Below are 5,692 nucleotides of genomic sequence, written 5' to 3' on the forward strand. Positions count from 1 at the left end.
AGGTCCATTCTTCAAAACATAATAATACTTCTCATTCAGTTTTCACCACATCCAGGTCAATTCTTTAAAGCGTAATAATACTTCTCATTCGGACTTCACCTCATCCAGGCCAATTCTTTAAAACATAATAATACTTCTCATTCGGTTTTCACCACATTCAGGTCCATTCTTTAAAACGTGATAATACTTCTCAATCAATTTTCACCACATCCAGGTCAACTCTTTAAAACATAATAATACTTCTCATTCGGATTTCACCACATTCAGGTCAACTCTTTAAAACATAATAATACTTCTCATTCAATTTTCACCACATTCAGGTCAACTCTTTAAAACATAATAATACTTCTCATTCGATTTTCACCACATCCGGGTCAGTTCTTCAAGACATAATAATACTTATCATTTGGTTTTCACCACATCCAGGTCCATTCTTTAAAGCATAATACTATTCATTCGGTTTTCACCACATCCAGGTCAATTTCTTTAAGACATAAAGATACCTTCTCATTCAATTGTCACCTCATCCAGGTCCATTCTTTAAAACATAATAATACTTCTCATTCGGTTATACTTGGAACTTCAGAAGTTCAAGCGAAGATGCAATGCATTACTATCCTGATACAGTTCTTGTATTTTAATAATTTACTTACACCTTTCCTATTTAATTCACTTTATTTTTTCTTTTTCATAACTGATCACTTCTTTCTCTACTTCCCATTACCTTCTGTTACTTCTTTCTAATGAACACCATATTCTTTGGAAGCTTGAATTTCAAGTCAAAGGCCCCTTTGGTGGGCTTGTTTCATATGAATGCGGTTCTTCTTTGAGTAATAATAATAATAATAATAATAATAATAATAATAATGATAATAATAATAATAATAATAATAATAATAATGATAATAATAATAATTACCTCACACAGGACACAACACTTTTGTCTACCTCTCTCTAATTACCAAAACATATATTCTCATGGTTGCAAACGCTTCTATTTCTACGTAACACAATTAATTCTATCTTAATTATCTTCATTATAGAAAGTAAACGTTTGACAAAACTTAGCACCGTGCCTTCAGGGAGGATCGAACTCCCGGCCTCTGGTTTACTAGACCAGCGCTCTAGCCACTGAGCTATGAAGGCGTACCAGTCAGAAGTTCCTCCTGCGGTTTTGATTAATTTTCTCTCGTCACAATTAGATGCGGGTTTTCTTCGATTCTATAATCATATCAGTAATAAGAACGATGTTCTCTATTGCTTTAGATGACTAAGAGAAAACCCGTTCACAATGATTTATTATATTTTTGAGGTATTTCTCTTCAGTCGCGCTGTCACATAGTCGGATCTCTCTCTCTCTCTCTCTCTCTCTCTCTCTCTCTCTCTCTCTCTCTCTCTCTCTCTGTGCTTTTCTTCGATTCTACGATTACATCAGTAACAAGAATGATATTTTGTATAGCTTTACATAACCAAGAGAAAAACCGTTCACAATGATTTATTATATACATTTTTCTTCAGTCGCGCTGTCACATAGTCGGATCTCTCTCTCTCTCTCTCTCTCTCTCTCGTCTCAAAACTATTTGAAAACTAACGGGTACGTATTATTAGCAGAACTCAGTGTTTTTTTTTTAAATTACTGAAAAATTGAAAATAAGATCAAAACCAATTTAATCTACGTAGTGTTTACCCATTATAGGACCGGTAGCTTCTGTCAAGTACCGAAATAGATATAAACCCGTACAACTCTACCAATGACAACTAGAAAGTATTACTCGGGGTTGTGTGTACATCAACAAAACGCCTTTCTATACCATTAGCACCCAAATTTAGAACTGATAAATCCCTTCATGGCACTGAAATTTGAAACCTAAGTTAAAAGTTAAGTATACCTTAGTTTTACCAGACCACTGAGCTGATTAACAGCTCTCCTAGGGCTGGCCCGAAGGATTAGACTTATTTTACGTGGCTAAGAACCAATTGGTTACTTAGCAACGGGACCTAAAGCTTATTGTGGAATCCGAACCACATAATAGCGAGAAATGAATTTCTATCAAACCTACATTCAACATTACAGTCATTTCTGTATTGAACGGCAGCATAACATGTGACCATTATCATATTTTTCCAAAAAAAAAAAAAAAATGTCACATATTCTGCTGGAGACATTTTCAAATCATTGTTGAGGTAAATTTTTGTTTTCTATACTGCTACATCGAGGATTATGACCGACAAGTTTGTTGCCAGGTTGTGTGAGAAAAAAAAAATAATAGTAATAACTCCAGAGTCAAACAAAGGAGAAACCGGAATGAAATTCCTAGTCTTGAGTAACAATACAGAATAGAAATACAAAATAAATGTAAGCAGAGTGGTAAACGCTAAAAAGTGGGAAAGAAAATCAAGCAAGTGTTAGTAATAATATGAAGAAATTCACATAAGCACATAACAACCGGCTGAGCAGTAGGCCATAAAAATTAGCTAAAACCAAAAAAATATAAAAAAAGTATGTAAAAATATATATACACAAACGCTGTTGAAAGATAGAGAAATAAAGAAAACGCATCCAAGCATGGAATAACAGCAAGGTGCTTTAGTACTTAAAGGATTTAAATATCAACTGCAAGGTTTTGCAATGCTTAAAAGGATTTATAAGTCGACTGCAAGGTGCTGCAATACTTTAAGGACTTACAGTATATGATGACTGCAAGGTCTGTCAACTTGTAATAAATCAAAATAAAAAATAATAATACCACGAACTTCAGCATCGATTCCTGCCTTGCTTAAGAGAAAAACTGTAAGAACAAAAGCTACTGAACCACAAGGTAAGCGCACGGCATGCAGATTATCCGCTGTACATTGTTCAAGCAGCACCAAGCCACCACATTCATTATTCACTGCGCAATTCAATACTCTTTCTCTCTCTCTCCCCATGCCGTCGTTTAAGCTTAGAAGCAACCCAGAATTTAAATAATGGTTTGTTAGGTCCTTTCCTTTGTTAATATTCGTGTTGACCATTATTCCACTCCTCGTTCAGTATCTTGTTTGACAATGCGTTCCTGTAATTTTAAACTCTACTTCGTGATTTCCATAATGTGCCTCTTTGCCAGAACGCAAGTTTATTAAGCAATATCACACAATTCTAGTGCTTGATAGCTTATAGTTTTAGGCTCCTAATAGCCAGTGGAACTGGGATGTTTCATATACTGGTTAGATGAAACAGGCACACATTACAAATGAATGAAAAATTAGCATGTTTGTTATAACTATCAGAGTTGGACTTTTCTTGAAAAATGATTTTTTACATAATTAACACAGATGGCCATTTCATGAAAAATTTGAAAAATGAATGTTTATATTAAAAAAAAAATTAATGTTTATATTTAGAAAAAAAAATACATCTAAATGAGTCACCCCTAATTCAAAAGTGTGATTAGGAAAATGCCTCGTTTGTTTAGATATACTTTGTTATTTTGGCAAAGAAGCAGGTTAAAAGGACTCGCCCCCTTTTCAAACAAGTATAAAATGCGCCGAAGTTTCTTCGGCGCAATCGAGTTTTCTGTACAGCCGCTACAGCGTATGATCAAGGCCACCGTAAACAGATCTATCTTTCGGTGGTCTCGGTATAATGCTGTATGAGCCGCGGCCCATGAAACTTTAACCACAGCATGGTGGTGGCCTATCCTTTATCGTTGCCAGAAGCACCATTACGGCTAACTTTAACCTTAAATAAAATAAAATCTGCTGAGGCTAGAGGGCTGCAATTTGGTATGTTTGATGATTGGAGGGCGGATGATCAACATACCAATTTGCAGCCCCCTAACCTCAGTAGTTTTTAAGAGCTGAGGACGGAGAGAAAAAAGTGCGGACGGACAGACAAAGCCGGCACAAAAGTTTTCTTTTATGGAAAACTAAAAGTACGACCAGGAAAAAGGACACGGCAGGAGAGCCAACTGATGGAGGATGCGTCAAAAGGATGGTGACCAGGATGATGACATGGAGGATGATGATGACGATGATGACGAAGAAGGCATTTCCTCCATGACTGGAATGGGAACGGAAGGACGGTCTGAGAACCCGGCAGGAGAGGGCGGCGGGACAGAGAGGGAAGGAAGAATATTAAAAGGATTGGAACCAATGGGTGAAGGATCGTTTCACGCTGGAAGGATGGCTGACACACCTACAGAGTATTTCCGAGAAGGTTCAGGGGAGTCATCGCCTATGACCGCCGATACATAGTCATCGAATTTCGTCGGAAGGGTCGCCTTTGGTGAATAACTATAAATATCCTTTGATGTGTACAGTCCCATGCATACTGAATTGATGTTATGTATAGTCTAAGCCTATTGAATTAATGTTATGTATAGTCTATGCATACTGAATTAATGTTATGTATTATCCTATGCATACTCAATTAATGTCATGTATTATCCAATGCATACTAAATTAATGTTATCAACTTCCAAATTATGCAAATGCTTATATAATGCAAATATTTAGAGAATGCAAATGTTTATATAATGAAAATATTTATATAACGCAAATATAATGCAAATATTCATACAATGCAATAATGCAAATATTTATATTTCAAATTCCGAAATATAAATGAAAATATTTATATAATGTAAATATTTGTTTGGATATTTTCCGCCGTCTATGATTTAGATAATAAAGACCGACTTCGGAAAAAGAACAAGAATTAAGCATCCGCCTAAAAGCTCAAGACTTCGGGATGCAGTTCACATCTAGTTCTAAGAACAACTCTCCAGTGAATGTACGCTGGATCGGAAGAATGTCAGATTAATACCCAAGTTTCTGTAGATATCGGAAGACTTATAAACAACGCCTAGTTATCCGATAGACTATATATAAATACATACCTACACACACACACACACACACACACACACACACATATATATATATATATATATATATATATATATATATATATATATATATATATATATATATATATATATATACTTGTTCATATGCGGAACAAACCAGGGTCTTAACAACATCAGACAAAATCTTTAGCCCATATATATACTGTATATAGTGTGAAGCAAAATCAGTTCATGCTGATTATCGCAAAGACGACAGCAGACGAAAAATACTGCAGGCATCATCGTTAACCCATCAATTTAGAGGGCTTGAGACCAAAGACCGCTTTCCATACGGTTTCCTTTACATTCACATAACTGCCAGTATTATTCCACGGAACCCCGTCACAATGAAAATATTTACAAGATAGACAAGAATGTCTGCAAAGGTGCGAAAGTTATTTGATAAAAAGGTAGAAGCAAAAAGTCAGAAAACCGTAAAACATGCAACGTTTCGATTAAACCTTCGTTTTTAGTTTTCAACAGACGGCCCTGTAAAGAAAACGCGTTCCGAAAAACCTCAAAGAAGTTTAACACACGCAATGCTTAGCTTAAAAACCTTCGTTTACTCGTCTGATTATGTTTATGTATGTATGTATCCTTTTGCCGTCCTACAAGCATTGTTCTTCGTTCAGTCTGAAACAAAAGTGTTTATTTTCGACAGACGGCTCTTGCAACGTAAATGTGTTGAGATCCAGTCTGCAACAACATCGAAAATGAAAACCGGCACATGAGATGTTGCCCGGTGCAAGGATGTTTGTTGCACGGAGAGTGACGTCTGACTGCAGATGAAAAAACTCCCGTCCCAC

The 5,692-nt window shown here is 35.8% G+C and overlaps 1 non-coding gene across 1 annotated transcript; it reads right to left on the minus strand.

The window, feature by feature from the left end:
- Window positions 1–1,073: 1,073 nt before the first annotated feature.
- Window positions 1,074–1,146, minus strand: TRNAT-AGU (transfer RNA threonine (anticodon AGU)). The gene has a single exon. It is a non-coding gene; the product is annotated as a tRNA-Thr (tRNA).
- Between the last annotated feature and the right edge of the window lie 4,546 nt (window positions 1,147–5,692).

The sequence above is a fragment of the Macrobrachium rosenbergii genome, chromosome 27 (genome assembly GCF_040412425.1).
Source record: "Macrobrachium rosenbergii isolate ZJJX-2024 chromosome 27, ASM4041242v1, whole genome shotgun sequence".
In the NCBI taxonomy this organism is placed as follows: domain Eukaryota; kingdom Metazoa; phylum Arthropoda; class Malacostraca; order Decapoda; family Palaemonidae; genus Macrobrachium; species Macrobrachium rosenbergii.